Below are 22174 nucleotides of genomic sequence, written 5' to 3'. Positions count from 1 at the left end.
ATCTAGATGTGTCAGAGTATTCAAACATATTAACTTCCTCTCACACACATACCCCTGCATGCATGCACGCACGCGCACACACACAGAGTGATATTGTTCCATGAACTTACTACAGACACTGATGAATATTTTAATTAACCTTTAGCACCCACCCGAGATGAAAGTCAAGTTATGGTGACTCTCTAAGGAAATGACTTACACAACAGCAAGTGGCCACCAAAGATGCCTCTCTGCAAAAGTCACAGTGTTGGAATTTGTGAGAAGATATTTTTGCATGTCATGATAGGACAGAAAGAAGGAACCTTCTCATAGGCCAACAAAGCTAAATGGTTAACTCAAATGAAGAGGATGTTACTTGTGTCACACTAAGGCATGCACAGTCTCCTAGCTGTGCATGGTGATCCACCAGGGCTTCCGTAAATCTCCTGGTTTCGCCTAGGACTACAAAAACAGGGGACTTGTCAACCAACTTGTCCACAGATATCAATGTATGGCTGACAGGCTGTACACACATTTTCAAGATCAAAGCTGTACAGTGAGTAGCCAGAGCAGATGCAAGTATGATATGCTCCCAGTGACCTTCTAGCTCACCTGATGTCACATAAGTCTAAGTGCACTCCTGATTCAAGCTGAGGCTGCTAAGGAAGAATCTTTGTGGTGCAGGGAGCTCCAGTAGGGATCTCCTGCATGGAGCCAAAATTAGCAAGGCTTGCACTCAGAGCTGAATGCAAATTCACCACCAACTGCAAGTCTTACTTTCAGCTGGGATTCATTCTACTTGGGAGTTCAAATAGGAAAGTTTCAAGTGGAACTGTCCCAGTGGGGCTTGCATTTGGCACCAAATTTAAAAGAGCTGAATGCAAGCCCCACTTGCTGTGGAAACAAGGGCTCACATTAAGGACCCCAATTGTTCCTTTGCAGCTGTGGCTCTACCTGTCCACTGTCGATGTCATATCACATTGGCTGAGGGGCAGGTGGGTGTGGCTTGGGTAAAATGGCCTCATGGACCTTATCTGGCCCACAGTCTGGAGGTTTCCAGTGGCTGTCCTATCTCATCTTATCCCACAAGAAGATTGACCATGGTATTCTGAGTGGAGCCACATTCTTGGATTTATTTTTTACTAATTGGGGGATCAGTGTAGACTGAGCCACAGTAGTCTAGGCTCAAAGTTACAAATGAGAATTGAATCAAATTTGCTCATTAAAACTTTTTCACAACGTGCTTTGTGAATTTACATGTTGAACATTTAATTAATACCCTCTGAATGTTCAAATACTATCTTGGTAAATGTATTCGATATCCAGTGTTTGATATCTTGCAGTATTTAATAGTCATTGCAATGGCATATATTTATTACTTGGAAAAGGTACTGATTAGGGCTGGGCACCAGATTCAGCAAAAGCCCAAACTGAATCAGGCCAGTTGGGGGTGGGGATTTGGCTTTTCACAAGTCAGATAGAGGGAGCCCCGGATCACTGTGGGTCAGGTTGGGTTGCCCTGAATTATCCAGGGCTGTCAGGGGGAAAGGACATTGGGCAGGAAGGAGAGGCAGGTATTGAGTGTGAAGAAGGAGAAGCACACAAAAGAAAAGTCCTAGGAGAAGAAGAGAGACCAAATGGGCCGGTTGCATCTTCCCAAGAGAAGACAGGGGTGGGGGTGCCTTTTGATGTAGGGTGCAGAGTGCTCCTTTGCAAATGGCTTTCCCTGGAGTTAGCTTCCACAATGTCTGGTATGTCCAAAAAGTATTTAATGGTTAACATGCATTATTATTTAACGTTAAATATGATTTGATCATCAACATGTAAGGGTGTGCTTTCTCCTACAGTATTTGATAGACAACATGCAAGGGTTTTGACGGCAGCTTATTTCATTTTTGAAGTTGTCCAAAAATCAGTGTAATCAAATGATTCCACCCTTTCCTGAGGGCCACATGCCCTCTTGAGCAAGATTCCAGGGGTCACTTTCCTGAGGGCCACATGCCCACTTGAGCAAGATTCCAGGGGCCACTTACCAGGGGTGGGTGGGATCAGAGATGAAAGTGTGTCAGACAATGATGAACTAGTGACCAGTGCTATCTTCTCACCCAGTCAGAAGGCTTAATGACCACCATTTTTTCTAGCTTGTCTGCTCTAATGGTTGAGCAAGGCATCTACCAGGGCTACCAAAGAACAGTTCCAAAGTAGTAGGGAGAAAGAGTAGTTGCAAGTGGGAAGGGTTGCTTAACCCTTTCCCTCCTTCTTCCATTGCAAGCCCTTCCCCTTCAGATTCTTACATCTCAGCCAAGTTTTTGAATGCACATTGTAGGAGGAAATGGTTGGGGAGGAGGTATAGAAGCTTCCAGCTCTTAGTCCTGTATAGCTGAATAGATTTGTCCCAGGGCTACCACAAGTTGCTTTGGTGCCCTAGATGCATCAAGATAATGTGTGGAATGTAGTACTGCCAGCCTAGGGCCAATTGATGAAAGGCCTGCAGTAACATAACTGGCTGACAGTTCTTGAAACTTGAGTTTTCTGCATAGTTTAGGGATGCCACTGTGGGAGAACAGGGCTCTTGTTCCTTTAACCACTGCGCAAGGGGCAAACATTCAACAGGTTAAGATTTTTCTAGCATGGGAATACAATTATGGGGAAAGCTTCCTCAGTTGACATTTTATTTATTTACTTATTTATTATTTGATTTATATCCCTCCCTTCCTCCCAGCAGGAGCCCAGGCTGGCAAACAGAAGCACTAAAAACACATCAAAACATCATAAAAACAGGCCCTAAATTGCACCAAAACAAAAATTTAAAAAGATTCTATCTGTCAAATGTATTTACTCATGTGAGGGCCTAGATTGACATCCCCCCCTCCGTGGGTCAAATTATAGGGAGGGAAATGGTTTCCCACCCTTTCTTTATACTTACCATAGCAAAAATCTCCAGACAGGGCTAAGAGGTGACAGTAATGCCACTCCACAGTTGGCAGCAAGCAGGAGGTCAATGGAGACCAACAGGGTTGAGTACCTCTGCCCAATCTACCCAACCCCAGCCCAGTAGAATGGGGACTTGGAATTCTTTGCTACAATGCATTCCTATACACATTTCTCTTCGTAGCAACACCGTGGAGCTTAATGGGACTTGCTTCTGAGTAGACATGTTTAGGATTACACTGAAAATTCACTAACAAAAATCGAACATACTGAAAACAGTATGAGAGAATGGACCTACAACAGCTGTCATGCCAAATCTGTATTGACCTAGCTTATGTGATCAGATCAGTCTCTAATTCACACATGTAGGTCAGTGAATGCCATGAAATTTGTACAATAGCATCAACTTTTTTGCAAAAATGGGTAGTCCTGTTTGGGCTTCAGTATGAAACATTTCAAATAAATGTTTGGTTTCCAAATAGGGGTTTATTTTTAAAGCATCATCTTAATTATAAACTGTGCCCTGTATTTACAGTGTCCTTAACTGATGGGCTGCAGACAAGGATGGGGGGTGGGGGGAAGTTGCATAAACGTTTCAGGTTGATTCCCACCATATCTTACTCTTTATCATGCCCAGTGACCCGTCTCACATTATCTGTATGAGCCTGCTAAGTTTAACACTTTTCAAACAACACCTAGTATTTGTGACAAATCAAAATAAACAGCAAGTTTTACCCATGAGAAAAAGGAGAGAGAAAAACTGGGGCTGGAGGAACTTTTAAAGAAACTTTCTTTGGGAAAAAGAAAAAAAAAACAGAAAGAAACAAGACTATATTTACATCATCTCCTTAAATATCCACACAACTTCAAAGGTGATGGAAGGTATTTGAGAAGTATTTCATTTTACATTAACTGTATACAGGAAAGCTCTGAACTGGAACTTGAGTGGATATAAAATATTTCATATCTTAAAAGAAAAGAAAATGGAAACATCAGGAATTCACAAGTCATGGCATAACAAAACCAGGATCTAACACTACACCAGATTCATGATTTCATATTAGTGAGAATAAATGCTTTAAATTGGTTGGGAACACTGAAGAGTCACACTGGGACTGAACTCTTGAAGGTTTAAACCCTAGTTTTGTTATGTAGCTAAATATTTTGGAAGGGAGAAGTTCACACAAAAAAATGAGTTGGGACAATTCATCCGAATTAAAGACTTTTCAGCTTTTGTTGATTTCAAAGGGAAATATATTTTATGTATTTAGTTTGAAGCTGTATTTTTTACAGAAATACATCAAGGCAAACTATATACATGGTTAACTCTCCCATTGAAACTGAGATTTTAAGAGCACAATTCTATATATGTCTACTTGAAGTCAATCCCATTAAGTTCAACAGGGCTTACTCTGAGGTAAGTAGGCTGAGGATTTCAACCTAAAAGTGCATAATTCAGGTTGGACTGTGCTCTCTGGATTTTTGCATGTGCAAAATATTTCATAAGGAAATTTTCTTCCTCTCCACTTCAATATATTCTTCTCAACACTGAATTGATATTTTTCCCCTTTTTCCTTTCTTTTTTTTAAAAGCAAAAATATCTAATAAATAGTTGTTCAGATCATGTAAGTAATAGTCCCTTTCTGGTATTTCAAAATGAGATTAATTTCTAAAATAAGACATACTAGAGGCAAGAACACAATCTACCCCTGTGTGGTGTGCAACACTCTTTCACTTCAATTGGGAGATTAATATGCAGGAGAATTTTCTACCGGGTTGTGTTTCCTCTCTGCCTAGATTCAGAAGCATAGAATTTTAGAGTTGAAAAGGCCTTTACAGCATATTTCTAACCGTATCTACCCAGCAGTAAATCCTATTGAATTCAGTGGGGCTTACTCCCAGTTATGTGGGATTAAGATTGCATCCCTAAAGGTCATCTAGTCCAACCCTGCTGCTCAATGCAGAACTAAAATGTAAGATACAACAACAGCAAGGGTGGTGAACCTCCAGGCCAGGGAATATGGCCCTCCAGGACTCTCTAGCCAGCCCTCAGACTCTCCCTAGGCCATGCCCCCTTCCTTGGTCATGCAGCCTTTCTCTCCAGGCCACACCCCTCACTGACCCCATTCTGTGCTCCCCTCAAGTGCTTTTGCCTGGCTGGAATTTAACTTATGAATCAATTAGTTATTTAAATACCTTTGCATGTTACATAAAACCTATTTTATGGGGAAAAACTGAAGTATGAATCATCTTCCAATCTAAATAACAAAAGGTACTGGTTAGAGAGAAATAACATCTTCAGTATTCTTTTCCTTAAGATTTCCTGTCATCATAACACACCAAAAACAAAATAGCTGGCAAGTAAACAGGTGTGCCTTCATTCTCAGACCTGCCAATTAAAATCAGGCCCCAACTAAAGATATTTTGATCTGCATATTAAAACAATTAGAAATTGAAGCCCTAGATTTAACTCATATGAACAGACAAGATTCTGGATGAAATAGTCATTTTTACCCAGCTCCTAGTTCAATTCAAGGTTGTGCTCCTTCTAAAGTGCTTGTGTGACTAGTCATCATTGCTCTTGCTGCCATTTGCTACTAGCATTTCAGTACAACCCACCCAGGATCTGTGCTGATTGTGTCTAGTTCAAATGAAGTAGCAGGTGGGTGGCACAGCAAACACGGTCAACATCTACTGTCCATCAGACATTTAAAGATTATTTAGATCCATTCTAATCTGGGTTCAGGCCTGGCCATGGGACTGAGTCAGCTTTAATTGCCCTGATGGATTACCTTTACAGAGAGCTGGACAGGAGGAGTGCAACCTTGCTCCTGCCTCTCAGTCTCTTTGCGGCTTTGACATGGTATCCTGTTACACCTGCTTTGTGGAATAAGAACTGGGGACACTGTGTTATGGTGGTTCCAGACCTACTGACAGGACCGAGTCCAAAGACTAGTGCTGGGTTATTGTTTTTGGCCCCCTGCTGTGGCGTTCCACAGGGTACAATCTCATTCCCAATGCTATTTAGTATCTACACTATATGAAACTGTTGGGAATGGTTATTAGGGCAGGGTGTCATCAGGATGCTGATGACACCCAGCTCTACTTCTCCATAACATCCAAAACAGGAGAGGCTGTGTGGGCCCTGGACCAGTGCTTGGACACAGTGGTGGGATGGATGAAGGAAAATAAGCTGACCTTGAATCCTGGCAAGATGGTGACACTGTGAGTGCGTGGTTCCCACATCCTAGAAAGTGGTCAATTGCCTGCTCCGGATGGAGTTGCAGTCCCCCTGGGGTGTCTCTGGATCCAGCTCTGTCACTGGTGGCTGAGGTAGTCTCAGTGGCTAGAAGTGTCTTTTATCATCTGCAATTGGTAAGACAACTACGACAATTCCTGGACCAGGAGAGGTTAGCCACAATAGTTCAGGCACTGATGACTTCAAGACTGGATTACTACAAAGCACTCTATGTGGCATTGCACTTGTCCCAGAAATTGCAATTAGAGTAGAATGCTGCAGCAAGACTGCTGATGGGAGTGAGACCTTATCAGTATATACTGTAACAAGTCTGCTCAGAGATCTGAACTGGTTGCAGATTTGTTACCAGTCCAAGTTCAAGATGTTACTACTGGGATATAAAGACCTTAACATCTTGGGACAGTAGAATCATAGAGTTGTAAGGGGCTTATAAGACTACTGAGTCCAACATTTTATTTGCAGGACTGCCTTACACCATATATGCCTACCTGAGCACTTCACTCTGCAGAACAGACACTGTTACAGTGCCACATAACACTTGTTCTGCATGTGCAAGAAATCATTGTTTTAGTGTGGCAGCACCTATTCTTTGGAACTCTCTGCCTGTTGACATCAGGTAGGCGCCTTCATTGAATTCCTTTTGGTGCCTGCTGAAATCTTTTTTTCTTTAGGCAAGCTAGTCCAGACACACAGATGTTACATAAGAACATAAGAAGAGCCTGCTGGATCAGGCCAGTGGCCCATCTAGTCTAGCATCCTGTTCTCACAGTGGCCAACCAGGTGCCTGGGGGAAGCCCACAAGCAGGACCCGAGTGCAAAAACACTCTCCCCTCCTGAGACTTCCGGCAACTGGTTTTCAGAAGCATGCTGCCTCTGACTAGGGTGGCAGAGCACAGCCATCATGGCTAGTAGCCATTGATAGCCCTGTCCTCCATGAATTTGTCTAATCTTCTTTTAAAGCCATCCAAGCTGGTGGCCATTACTGCATCTTGTGGGAGCAAATTCCATAGTTTAACTATGCGCTGAGTAAAGAAGTACTTCCTTTTGTCTGTCCTGAATCTTCCAACATTCAGCTTCTTTGAATGTCCACGAGTTCTAGTAATATGAGAGAGGGAGAAGAACTTTTCTCTATCCACTTTCTCAATGCCGTGCATAATTTTATACACTTCTATCATGTCTCCTCTGACCCGCCTTTTCTCTAAACTAAAAAGCCCCAAATGCTGCAACCTTTCCTCGTAAGGGAGTCGCTCCATCCCCTTGATCATTCTGGTTGCCCTCTTCTGAACCTTTTCCAACTCTATAATATCCTTTCTGAGATGAGGCGACCAGAACTGTACACAGTATTCCAAATGGGGCCGCACCATAGATTTATACAATGGCATTATGATATCGGCTGTTTTATTTTCAATACCTTTCCTAATTATTGCTAGCATGGAATTTGCCTTTTTCACAGCTGCCGCACACTGGGTCGACATTTTCATCGTGCTGTCCACCACAACCCCGAGGTCTCTCTCCTGGTCGGTCACCGCCAGTTCAGACCCCATGAGCGTATATGTGAAATTAAGATTTTTTGCTCCAATATGCATAATTTTACACTTGTTTATATTGAATTGCATTTGCCATTTTTCCGCCCATTCACTCAGTTTGGAGAGATCTTTTTGGAGCTCTTCGCAATCCCTTTTTGTTTTAACAACCCTGAACAATTTAGTGTCGTCAGCAAACTTGGCCACTTCACTGCTCACTCCTAATTCTAGGTCATTAATGAACAAGTTGAAAAGTACAGGTCCCAATACCGATCCTTGAGGGACTCCACTTTCTACAGCCCTCCATTGGGAGAACTGTCCGTTTATTCCTACTCTCTGCTTTCTGCTTCTTAACCAATTCCTTATCCACAAGAGGACCTCTCCTCTTATTCCATGACTGCTAAGCTTCCTCAGAAGTCTTTGGTGAGGTACCTTGTCAAATGCTTTTTGAAAGTCTAAGTACACTATATCCGCTGGATCACCTCTATCTATATGCTTGTTGACACTCTCAAAGAATTCTAATAGGTTACTGAGACAGGACTTTCCCTTGCAGAAGCCATGCTGGCTCTGCTTCAGCAAGGCTTATTCTTCTATGTGCTTAGTTAATCTAGCTTTAATAATACTTTCTACCAGTTTTCCAGGGACAGAAGTTAAGCTAACTGGCCTGTAATTTCCGGGATCCCCTCTGGATCCCTTTTTGAAGATTGGCGTTACATTTGCCACTTTCCAGTCCTCAGGCACGGAGGACGACCCGAGGGACAAGTTACATATTTTAGTTAGCAGATCAGCAATTTCACCTTTGAGTTCTTTGAGAACTCTCGGGTGGATGCCATCCGGGCCCGGTGATTTGTCAGTTTTTATATTGTCCATTAAGCTTAGAACTTCCTCTCTCATTACCACTATTTGTCTTAGTTCCTCAGAATCCCTTCCTGCAAATGTTAGTTCAGGTTCAGGGATCTGCCCTATATCTTCCACTGTGAAGACAGATGCAAAGAATTCATTTAGCTTCTCTGCAATCTCCTTATCGTTCTTTAGGACACCTTTGACTCCCTTATCATCCAAGGGTCCAATTGTCTGCCTAGATGGTCTCCTGCTTTGAATGTATTTATAGAATTTTTTGTTGTTGGTTTTTATGTTCTTAGCAATGTGCTCCTCAAATTCTTTTTTAGCATCCCTTATTGTCTTCTTGCATTTCTTTTGCCAGAGTGTGTGTTCTTTTTTATTTTCTTCATTTGGACAAGACTTCCATTTTCTGAAGGAAGACTTTTTGCCTCTAAGAGCTTCCTTGACTTTGCTCGTTAACCATGCTGGCATGGTTTCCTTTTGCTCTCTGCTATCTTTTTGGTGCCTTTTGAAGACTTGTTACCAAAGGCACATGTTACCAAATTCTTCCAAGCTACACAGCAAGTGGATTGGACTGTGAAAGACCAACCCAAATGGTGTTTGCATTCTGACAAATTTGTAGGGCAGTCCAATATCTCAGAGAGGAGTTCAGGTCGCCTTCTCCCCTGGTGCATACAGAACATTCATGTTGATGTGTTTTAATCTTTGTAGTTAATTGCTTTTTTTTAATGTTTTTAATTACTTGTTTTTAATTGTTTTATTGATAATCTTAATGTTTTTTATAAACCACTTAGAGGTTTTCTACAATCAAGTGATTATACAGCCATGAGAGTAGCTGTATACTATAGTCAGTGTGGATTTTTCACATTCCGCAATGTTAAATTGAAAATACCCCCATGCCATTCTGATGCTTCCCATAAGCTCATTTCAAAACAAAACCTTAAAAAATTTATAGTCCTGAACTCAGAAATGCTTGCTTAACAACCCTGTCAATTTTCATGGTGATACACAAAACATTCAGAGAGAATCGAGAGTTCAAAGTCTAAAAAGAGAGAAAAAAACCTCAGAGCCCTTTTGGACTTTTTTCTCTAAGAGTTCTCATGAAATTCATTAAAAATCAGCCATGTTCACAGAGTACCTGTAATCCTAATACTGACCTTGCCCCATACTCTGACCTTCATCATCTGCAGTTTAAAAGTTTAAAAAATGCCTGGCTGATTTTTAATTAATTTAAGAAAGTTTGGCTGGAAGCCTATGATAATGCGGGGCATGCTCAATAAGAACCAACTGTCAGTGTTCTAAAAGCCTCACAGCTGCTGGGCTTGTCTAATCAGGGGGCCACACCCACACCAGACTTTGATTTCACTTGAGACAGTCATAGCTTCCCTCAGAGAATCCTGGGAAATGTAGTTTGTGAAGGGTGCTGAGAGGAAACTGCTATTCCAGTTACAGAGCTTCAGTGGCCAGACTAGTTTAACAGTCAGACACTCTGATTGAAAGTCTGTGAGGGGAACAAGGCATCTCCTAGCAACTCTCAGCACCCTTCACTAACTACACTTCCCAGGATTCTTTGAGAAAAGCCATGACTGTCCAAAGTGAAATAAAGGCCTGGTATAGATGTGGCCAGGGACAGCTTTGGTTTAAATTTCAGTGGGAGGCTACATGTGCCTGCTGTAGAATAAAAAGGTGGGGGAAACGCTGAAAAGCAATGATACTGTTCACAATGTTTTCCTTTTGCTCTCTGCTATCTTTTTGGCGCCTTTTGAAGACTTGTTACCAAAGGCACATGTTACCAAATTCTTCCAAGCTACACAGCAAGTGGATTGGACTGTGAAAGACCAACCCAAATGGTGTTTGCATTCTGACAAATTTGTAGGGCAGTCCAATATCTCAGAGAGGAGGTCAGGTCGCCTTCTCCCCTGGTGCATTCAGTATAGCTGCCCAATTTCCCTGCTTTTTAAAGTTTGATAGAAATAGCTGTGGGCTATAGGTACATTCTTAAACCGCAAGGTTTTTTGCCTATTAGTGAATATATATATATATATATATATTTAAAAGCACTCTTATACCACTCTTATACCCTCCCTCCCAAGGAATCCTGGGAACCATAGTTTGTTAAGAGTACTGAGAGTTGTTAAGAGGCTCTTAACTACCGTTCCCAGGATTCTTTGGGAAGGAGCCCCAGAGTGAGTGAGTGAGTGAGTGAGTATGAGAGTGAGTGTGAGAGTGAGAGTGTGTGTGTGTTGAGAAATGCTCCAGAAGACATTTTGCCTAGCATTTCTGTAGCAAGAGACATATATCCTTGTAATCTCATAACCATAACTTCAGGTGATAGGTGGCCAACCTGCGACCCAGGAACCCCATACAGCCCCGGCCTCATTTTATATGGCCCTTAGTGCCTTTTAAAGCTGTTCCATTCTTCTGTCCCATCAGAATTCCTTTCTTCTTGTCTCCTCCTCATTTTTCCTGGCTTTTACAAAGAATACCTCCTCTTTTTATGTAGTTTTAGAATAAACTGAATAGTCAGTATTATATTTTAGAAAAATTAATTGATTTTGTTTGTTTCACTTTATTCCTAATTATATGGCTTTGTGAAAACAAGTTTTTGCCTCAGCTATATGAGAACAGATTGGTAGACTTTTGCCATACATGTGTGTGTGTTTGTGCATGTGCACACAATCACATGTAGCACACTAAAATAAAATAAAAAAGAATTACTTCCACTACCTTTCCAGAACAGTAGCACTATTGGGCAGCTGTATTTAAAATAAAATTTAAAAAGTGTGACTACTTATTTGGGAATAACTCCATCAAACGTAGTGAGCTTCACTTTGTTCTTTATTGATAATATGATTTTGTTGCTGAAGTTTTTGCTGCTGTTTTATTGGGTCTATGTTATGGGCTATTGTATGGCATTTATTGTAATGATTTTTTTCCCTTTTACATTTTGCTTTATGCTCTTAAAATTTTGTAAGTCGCTTGAAGAATACTTTTATGGCAACCAACTAATAAATAAATAAACATCATAATCATAATACTGAAGAGACCTGCATAGGAGATTGGGAATTCTAATTTGAGGTCACCATGGTGAAAAATTGGAGCAAAGCAGTCCTTATTCTGTATTAATTAATCCTGAGCATTTTTGTCTCAGGCTCCACCCATCATCAGCTCTGACTGACAGCACAACACAGAACCAGCATAGAGCATGCAACAGTTTAGCTCTGAGGGAATGCAGCCCTCAATACAAAAAATAATCAAATACCCTGCCCAATTTTAGGTGCATGTGGAGCCACCCTTGGGCAACATTCTGCTGCAGGGCTGATCTTCTCCCCTCCTCTACAGCCTCATCGGTTTTCCAGCAAACACATGCAAGGGGTGCCTGTTGGGTTCCATGGAAGGAGATAATCCAAAGGCGATAATTCAACAAACATATGTACAGCTGGGCTCCTTTTGTTGAAATGAGGCACTTGTATAAGCCCTTCCCCCTACCTAGTGCCTGTGCATCTTCCAGAAGATATGCAAGAGTTACCAGTAGCTCAATGACAAAAGAGGGGTCATAAGGCCAGGCTAAAATGGGATAAAGATGTAGGCCACAGATTATACCTCCAGAAAACTAGTCACTGGTGTTAAATACAACAGATTAGTCTGGAAGAACCATTGGAACACCCTGCTGTAGGAATCTGGCCAGGTGGCAAGATATATATTGGGGCCTAAGCTGGAAAAGCTTGACTCTCCATAATAAAAAGGAGAGAATTTGGTCCACACTGCATCAATTACAGTTAAGACCCATTGAACTCAATGAGATTTAAAATTAGCAGTTACTAACTTGTCCCATTGCTTTCCATGTGACTATAGCATCACCAATGAAGGCTGCAGTCCTAACCCCCACTTTTACCTGGGAATTCAATAGGACTTGCTTCTGAGTAGATGTGGTTAGAATTACACTTAGTCTAGATCCCACCCACTATAAACCTCTGCTTCTGAATATCAGTTGCTGGAACCCACAGAAGGGGAGAGTGCTCTTGTGCTCGGGTCCAAAGGCATATGGTTGGCCATTGTGAGAACAGGATGCTGGACTAGATGGACCACTGGCCTGATCCAGCAGGACTCTTTTTGTGTTCTTATAAATGGCAGGGCGCATTTGCCAGCCTTCAACGACACTCACAATCTGGCACAGTAGCACTGTCAGGTGACAGCAAAACTTGGCCCTACCTAAAAAGACAGAGAGGCAGATCTTAGAGCTTTATGTCACTCAACAATCCAAACAGTCCCAAAATCTCTTTTTTATTATTATTTTGGTCAAAGGCTGTACTGCTACAGCAGTATGGGAAAAAGAAGTGACAAACCAAATATATGATTATTGATCTCATCTGCTTCCAGCCCACTTAGCAGCCTGCAATATCCTCATCCTCAGGATGAAAGAGGTTCATCCAGAGACACGCAATTTTCCACTTCCCAGAGAAGATCTCTCTCTCTCTCTCTCTCTCTCTCTCGTGTCTCTAACCGGACGTCCTGTCTCCCTTAATTGAATTGTTTCGATCGCCACTTAAATGATGTAAAAGGAGGAGCTGACGTTTCCCTCAGCAAAACTTGAAGCAAATAGCAAACCGAGATAGGAAGAAATCAAAAGAAAATATCCTGATTCTGTGTTTGAAGGCACAGGCAGGGGTGGGCTCTTTCTCCAGATCTTGGGGGGGGGGGGGAGAGAATTAGAAAGAGGGGCGGGGGAAGCCGAACGTGAAACCATAAATCTCTTCCGCCAGTCTGTTTGTCCTTCAGTCAGCAGTTCCTCGCAGCAATAAATCGGCCCCACAGCCCGATCCATACATTTAGGGAAGAAACACGAGCCCTTGAACACCCCAGCGCAAACCTATATCTGTCAACCCAGAAGTCACCTTTATTGAGGTCAGTTATTGTTACTCCCAGGTAAGTTGCGTATTGGCAAGGATGTGGGACCCTGCGGGCCCCCAGATTTGCCGGGCCCCCAACTCCCATCAGCCCCAGCCAGCATGGCCAGTGGTTACGGACCAGGGGCGTTGTAGCCCCACAACCTCTGGAGGGCCAAAGGGGAGTCTCCATTCGTAGTCTGCAGGATTTCATAGCGCCACGTCTTCAGTTCGCTCACCCCCGTGAACCTCTGCTTAACAGAGAGCAAAGCCAACAGAAGCGAAAGCCACTTGACCAAGCACTTTGTGAATGCATTGGGAACAGGAGTAGATGCTCTACCACCTGAGTCAGGCCATTGGTCCATCTAGCTCAGTACTGCCTACACTAACTGGCAGCGGCTCTCCAGGGTTGGAGACTGAACGTGGGACCTTCTGCAAGCAAGGCAAGCAAGGCAGATGCTCTTCCACTGAGCTACGGCCATTCCCCATAATTGTTTGGGGGAGAAACTCCCTCGTCAGTTGAAAGCGGGCTTCCCGCCCTTCCCCCTTCTTCTTCTTTTTAATGCCCTCCGATTCGAATCTGTCTAATAGCCTTCCCTCCTTTCGGGTCTGATTTTGCACCGAATTAACAGCCCTTCAACGAGGAATCTCACTGCCGCCGCCACCACCCCGCGCCTCTCTTTCGGGCTTTCGCTTAGGGACGAGACCAGTCAAAGGGCGAGGAAAGAGAAGCAAGCAGGCAGGCGGGTGACCTGTTTAGAAACATGCGCCCCCCCCCTTTTAAAACAATAAAGCTGGCCCTTAAAGCCTCCAGGTGGTGCGTTTGTTGTCCTGCTGTCTACGAGGTGTGGCGGCTGTACCCCCCCCCCAGATCTGCTGGGGACTTGGGAAGAAAGGCTCCCCGAGAGCCGATCCCGAGGAGAGATAAGTAGCCGCCGGAGTCCCCGGCTCTGTCTAGACTTCGGACCTCACACGAGCCCAACCGGGGCTGTTTGGATTAGCCTTGCCGCGGAAATCTACCAACCTGAACAAGCCCCCTCGATTGCTCGCTTCCTATTGCCTCGCAAGGCCTGTGTGGGCCCTGGAGGGAAACGGGGGAGATGATCGCACCGTGTCTGGGAGATCTGAGTTCTCTCTCTGTGTCTCCCCTCCCCCGTTTCCTTCCTGCTGCTGCTGCTTCGCCCTAGGCCAGCTGCAAGGCACCTCTGCCGTGAAATTGACTAACGCTAAAGCCAGATCAGCAAGGCAAATTCCGCCGCCTTGCAGGAGCCCGGGGTTCCTGCCAAACTAGCGACGGTGCCGTCAGAGCAGGACTTTGGGGCAGATGTCCAGAGTCCCATTCAGCCGACTGGGCAGGAGGGTCCCCAAACGCAGCAGGGCTGCGGCCTTGCCGACCTTATGAAGGCAGCGAAGGAACGCACATTGCCTTCTAAAAGGTGTCCGTAAGGCAGGGGCGGGGCTCTCAAAGCCGGCAGAGCTGCCTTGCCACATTTTCGAAGAAAGTGAAATTATACACATTATCTGCCAAAAAGCTCTTCCCCCGCCCCTCCGCAAGGCCACGATCTAAAATCACCGAACTGCACATGTTGAGGAACCGGGGCGAAATGTCACCTATAGACCTCTCCAGTTTTAAATCCCCATTTAGCATTAAATTTAAGGTGACACACAAATCCCGGCCGCTAGTAAACCAAGATATTGAAGGTCACCGGTGGTGAAATCGACCGAGCTGAAAACCGCGCCTGGGTGAGGATAGCTCAGGCATGTAAGATCGCTAGCAGGGAGCGGATCTCTTCCTGATCCCATTCTCCTCTTTCCCATATATTTCCTACTTTCTCGACCCCAACTCCTCCTGTAAACCCCCTTATATCTCCACCACCCCTCCAGTGCCCGGGAGGTGAAGAAATATCCTCTTCCATCAGCGGCTGGGACATTGTTCAGAGCTAGGTTGATGTTTGTGGCGCCTGAACTCAAACACCCATTCAGTGGCTTACTTTGTTATCTAGAAAACAACAAGAAAGAAAACACAAATCGACCAAACCGGATCTCTTCCAAAGCACCCTTCAATCATTGCTGGGAGTTCAACCTAACATAACACACGCACAGGCGAGGGACTTCACGTTTACACTCCAGAGTGCTACCAAGGTTGTGGCACAATCCTATACACACTTTCATGTAAGTAAGCTCATTAAATTCAATGGGGCTTACATCGAAGGCGACATACACAGGATTACATTGCCATAGTACATGATCTGATTCCCCCAAGGATCTATATACAGCGTGATCCTAATGTCTACTCTGAAGTAAATCTCACTGAGTTCTATGCAGCTTACTCCCATGTCTTAGGGTCAGATTTACATTTTGATCGGCTGACGGTTGAACTTATTACCAGGTTTGTTGTTGTTATATGCCTTCCAGTCGATTACGACTTATGGCGACGCTAAGAATATTTTTTGGATATATTCATAGGGTTTTCATGGTAAGAGGTATTTAGCGGTGGGTTACCATTGCCTTCCTCTAAGCCTACGGCACCTGGTATTCCCAGGAGGTCTTTCATCCAAATACTAACCAGGCCTGACCCTGCTTCGCTTCCGAGATCAGAGAAGTAGTATCCAGGTAAACAGTTCATGGCATGGAACTAAGGACTGCCTTCCCGAGGCATGTTTTCCGTGCTTGGAGAGTCTAGTTAAGGTTGAAAATAGCATTATTTTAGACGCATCCTGGTTTATTTTATTTCATTAACCGAAGCTCACAAAAATGTATCATATCAAATACTTCTTTTGAGGCACTGAACTGATCTTAACATTGCAACCGGCACCTTCAACAGCATCTGGGGTTCTTGCATCTGGGTTGTTGTTTGCAATGAGGAAGGGGTCTGAGTGTATGAAACAGCATGTATGTGGACAAAGTCACGGATCACAATACAGAACAGCCAATCCAACCAAAGTCCCATTAATTTCAATGGGAGTCTCGAACATTTACTTAAATCTCACTCCCTGGAACCAAAGGAACTGAAAAAGACTTCACTCTGACTGGATTATTCCTTAGGGTTTCTGGAAGAGTTGGATTTTTGAAAAAACTGGGAAGTCCAAACTAGCCCAAAACACAAACAGGTATGAGAAGCAAACTTGAACCAAAAATCAAGTCATTTCTAAGCAGAGTTCTTGTAAAGCAGATGTTTAACCCTTCTGGCCTTGAGATCTCAAATACCCCCACATGCATCACTGGATTCACCTATAAGTAAACTGGCTGAGCATTGGGGTGGGACAGACCCACTGAAGTCTGATGGAAACATCATGTGGTACATCTATACCCTTTCAAATTAAATCAAACACTAGGCCTAACAGGATGACAGGTCCTTTGGAAACTCAACTGTGTCATATTCTAGCTCCACCATGAGAAAGAAAGGCAAACTTCTAATCCAAACCTCACTGGCAGCAGCTTTCCTGAATCACAGAAAGAAGAAATTTCCCAGTTCTGTGCCTGAGATCCTTTAACTGATAAATCAGATATTTCTTTGAACTGAAAAGACCTTTTGCATGCAAAACTGCAACTCTACCACTGAACTGCAAGCTCTGTAACTAGCTTGAAATTGGAACATGATTTGCAAATACAAATGCCACTTTTCCCACTTCTTTGCAGATATAAAGTCCGGAATGCTAATCCTGTTGCTTGGGGGTAGGGGGTGGAGAGATAATCTCAAGAAGCTGGGTCAATAGTTACAGAGTTGAGAGACTCACGTTATCTCAGTGGGATTATTTATTTGGCCACGTTTACCCTGATAGGAGAAGGTTACATCCAGATGTTACAGAATTTATTACACGGCAAGACTGGTTGTTGCTTTTCAGGGATTTGATTCATTTTACCCAGAGTTTGGAAACAAATCCCTTCTGTTTCAATTATATTTACTTCCAAATAAGGCTGTAATTCTGGGTTTGGAAGTAAATCCAATTGAATACAGTGTAACTTACTTCTGAGTAAACATGCACAGGGTGAGATTGGTACCCTTTGAGTTTCATTCATCTGCGAAAATTAAGGTAGCTCATGCCATACAAACCATACTTTTTATAAGCACCAGCCTTGAATAATAGGTGCTAAAGCATGATCCAGTGAATGTAATCCATGGGGGAGGGAGATGCATGGAAGACTGGAAAGGAATGGGGGCACTGTATATAAACTAGCCCAATTTAATTCAGGTCTACTAATCCAGAATAATTATAATTGCCAAAATCTAAATTCTAAAGAGAGGGCCTTTTCAGTGGTGGGCCCATCTTTGGAATTATTTTAGAAGATAAGCTCCCAGGTGAAAACCAGATGTATTTTACTTGAACTATTTTTATGCTGCTTTTATAGATCTGATTTTTTAAAAAACATTTTAATATATTAAGCAGCAGTCTTGTGTACATTTATCTGGGAAAGTTACATAGGGCTGTTATTTTATGTTTTTTTAAAATAGTGATATATGGTTGTAAGATCTCCTAATACTGAATTTTTTAAAAAGGTGATTAGACACACACACCCATACACACACACAAAACCATAAATGAGTCTCCAAAGAGTTATGCGTTAGGGGAAAAACGTTTGGTCACTCTTGAACAATTGTGATTCTGTATATAAGTGAGTGCTTAAAGGACAACACTACAACCCAATATGTGTTTACTTAGAAGCAAGTCCCACTACATTAAACGGAACTTGCTCCAGCATAAGTGGATTCACCATTGAAACCTTAGTCTGCGATTCTAAAAGCACTGCCTTGCTAATAACATCCCAATAACGGGGAGTGGAGTTTACTTCCACTTCAGCAGGCAGAGGATCAAGCTACAAAGAACCCAAACTATGACGCCTGTTAGATTTCCTGGTTTCTCGAAATTCAACCATTTAGCTGCTGTAGGAAGAGGAGGAGCAATAATGCATCCCTAAGAGAATGAAGATGAAGTAAATAGACTGAAAAGAGATAATCCCTTTTCAATTTTTTTCCAGCTCAATTTTCTCAGTTGAATCATTCTAAATTTTTGGGCTAAATAATATATGTGAAGCACTCCAACCTAGCATAATGATCTCAGTTTTATGTATTGTTATTACTATTATCATTGTTATTATCTGGGTGATCCTTGTTAAAAAAAAGCATAGGCATTTTATCAACTGCCAAAAAAAGGAAGCGAAAATGGAAGCTCCCACGCAGGAGGTCAGCAACGCGTTTGCAGACGGAAAAGGAAAGGTGACAAACTTCCTAGGCCGCTCAATCCAATCAAGCCAAGATGCTCTTCCCTTTATCAATGAGACTCCGCCACCACACCCAAAAGAACCATCGCGTTATCTGAAGATGCATTCATGTATTCTCTTTACTTAATTTCAGCACCCGCTGAGATCATTGTAGAGATCATTTCAACCTCCCAAGACAAAAGCTGTTAACAAAGGAAATCTCTCGCAAACAAAAAAAAATATGTTTATTTAAATTGACTCAGTTTTACTCAGCGGACAGGGACTCAAATGGTCTCCAAACAATATCGCCATAGTGCTGGCGAAAATATACGTAGAGATAAGGCAACGCTGTAAACTAGTTGGAAAACCGGTCTGTTTCAAAACAGAGTAATGACAAACTATTAAGAAACCCTGACGGGCTGCAGTGTCGGAACAGGCTGTTGAGAGTGCCCTGTTGGAGAGATCCCCCACAGCGCGAACCTAAGCAGGCTCGCTCAAAAGTAAGGATGCAATCCTACCTAACCCCACTTATCCGGGAGTAAGCCCCGTTGAATTCAATGGGACTTACGTCTGAGTTGACAAGGTTATGTGGCGCTGTCATTTCATAAATAAGGTTTAGGTTTTCAGCCTTAAGTCTAATCGCTTTTATGGTTTATTTAGAAGTGTCACTGTGCTCAATTGTATGGCGTCACAGAACTGCCGTTCCTTGAAAACGATGAGGCTACTAGTCCCTGGATTTCAAGGAGAGATGGGGTAAGGCTGGAATTTGGGGAAGGTGGAAGGTGGAAGGTTTCCGTCCAAATGTTAAGGCTTCACTGGTTCGAGGATTGCATTGTGCAGGGTGCAAATCCCGAGCGACTGATTAAATACTGACATGCAAAAGGACTACGCGAAATTATAAGGGATCTCACACCGGAGTAGTTCCCCACGCTTCAAAAGGAAACCGCTCAAGCTACTCCAGCTTAAAAGGAAACAGAGACAGAGAACACAACCAGTTCAGTGCGTCAGTTCTCTCTCTGCCTTCTTGGTTGCTGCGGTTGCGCCTGAAGAGCAAACTAAGTTTGAAGGTCTACTGTTCAATGGTACCGTAGACTTCGGATTATCTTTTTTGTAACAACCAACTTCCCCGCAAGTAGCAAATATGTCACGATTGAGGTTAACGCGTCGCATAAAAGGCCTTATATCTTATTCAACATACTCAAGCCCTTTGTGTTCAAGCCGGCACATGACTGCCAATCAGGTTTTCCTAGGACTACTTAGAGCGCAGTCTTAACCATGTCTATCCAGGAGTAAGTTCTATTGAAATAAATGGGGCTTACTCCCAGGGAAGTGGGGGTAGGATTATAGCCTCAAGTCTTATTCTCGAAGCAAGCTCAAACGGTTGCCTACAGAACTTATTTCCAAGAAAGCTCGCTCAGGATGGCAGCTGTGAGCGACAACTAGGCACGATCCAGGAAACATGCAATCCTGTGCGTAGTCCTCAAGAATAAGCCCCCACAGCAGAGTTGGACTTATTTACTTCCGAGTAAACACGCACAGGATCCGACTGTTAAAGAGAGGTTTCCGCGCGTGCTTGGTTCTCCCACTGGAACCGGTGGGACGTGCAGCCAAAGCCTTGCCATCTTTACTCGGAAGTAAGCCCTATTATTTTCAATAATAGCAGTTATTCCCAAATAAGTGAGGACAGGTGTGCAGCCTTCAAAAGGAACTTGACTTTTTTGCTGGATCGTGTCCATGGTTACTTTCCTCTCGGAAGTTACAGAATACGTTTTTGCAGGAGACAGAAGCCGCAAATGAAACCATCGTCTTTGACTTGTGTGCTAAAAGTAGTTCGTCTGTTGGGGGGGAGGGAATTATAGGAACAGGCATCCCCCTATACACATCTCTTCCTAAGCCATGCCAGCAGCCAGGAAGCGGCATCAGTATATAAATATAAGCATGAGGCTTGTGACACCTATTCTTTTAAATGTAGACATTCATATTTATTTAAATAATCAAGGAGACTTTTGCGTTTGTTTTTTAAATGGCTGGGAGTGGGGAGGTAACTAATCGACGGCTTTTAGAGGCAGCGAGATTTGTATAACCTTGCTAGCAGCACAATCCTATTCACAGTTACTCGGAAGTTAATATGAATTGTGTGCAATGGGGCTTATTTCCGAGTTAGTGGACATAGGATAACACCCGTATTCATTTTTCGTTCAAACCCCAATTGTCTGCATTTTTACTCCAAAGCATATATTTAAAGCCCCTTCTCCCCCAGCCCAAGAATCCTGGGAACTATAGTTTACCCTTCACAGAGTTGTAATTCCTATCTCAGTTACAGCTCCCAGGGTTCTAAGGGGGGATGCTTTAAATGTATGGCGTGTAGGCAACCTCCCAGGTAAGTTGTACCTGAGGACTCAATCTTCAATCCCAGTTGAGTTTTCTGGGTCTAACATGCTCAGGAGTAATAGCGAAGAGAGGGGAGCTAATGCAACAGCCGGGGATGCATCACAAATTCTTACATCAACCTTTCTCTAATGGGATGATGATGATGATGATGATGATATTATTATTATTATTATTATTGATAGGTAGGTTTTAGTTACTCTTCAACAGTAATAATAGAAAATGTGTCTATTAATAATAAAAATAGAAAACGTGCCTATTAATAATCACGTTTTCTATTATTATTATTATTATTGGAGAGTAACATAAAACGTGCCTATTATTACTATTAATAGGCACGTTTTCTGTTACTCCGTAATAATAATAATAATAATAGGCATGTTTTACGTTCCTCTCCTACCCTCAGGAGTGAGCCTTTTCAGGTGATCCACAAGCCACTTAGGATGGGTCATCCGCACTTCATGCGTTTAGGATTTTATCATGTATGCTTTTGGGATTTGCAGGGCCTCTTCCTTCTCCGGTAGGCTACTGGCCAGTTAACACCTATGCCCATTTTTAAAACGCCCATCTGAGATAAACAAACAAAGCCTAAGACAGTCTGAAAAAGTCTATGGCCATGCTTCAGAATCGTCACTGGCCAAAACAACAACAGCCAACACTACCAACCAAATAATAACAATACACGCACGGCCCGTCCCCGAAAAGGAGGGCCTTACGAGTTTCCCAGAAAAAGAAAGCAAGTAACCACTGACGGCCCCGATCCCCTGTAGGTGGGAGATGACTCTGTCTGGACCAACCCCACCTTTGCTTTTCTTATTTTTTTAATAGCTCGTATATCCTATTGTTCCTTTTTAAAAAAATGAAAATGTAACCACACATACAAAAAAGATGGCCATGAATGAAGCTTGGACCTAAGCAAATATTTTCTTCCTACACGTTTCTCTATTCTTGCTTCTTTCTCCTGCATTTTTTTAAAAAAAATCTGGGATTGTAAACTCTTCGGAGCCAGGGACTTCGCTTTCTTGGAAGTATGCAGGAGTTCAGTGCAATTGGAGGCATTGTCTACTCAAAACTAACTCCCGTTGACTTACTCTCAGGTAGCCTTGCAGCCTCTGTGCACTAGAACAAGCACCTCCTACATTTGAAACTGCTATACGTTGTTATGA

Source organism: Rhineura floridana, chromosome 1 (genome assembly GCF_030035675.1).
Source record: "Rhineura floridana isolate rRhiFlo1 chromosome 1, rRhiFlo1.hap2, whole genome shotgun sequence".
Taxonomy (NCBI): Eukaryota; Metazoa; Chordata; class Lepidosauria; order Squamata; family Rhineuridae; genus Rhineura; species Rhineura floridana.
The sequence above is the reverse complement of the archived record's forward strand: the minus strand, read 5'-3'. Positions refer to the sequence as shown.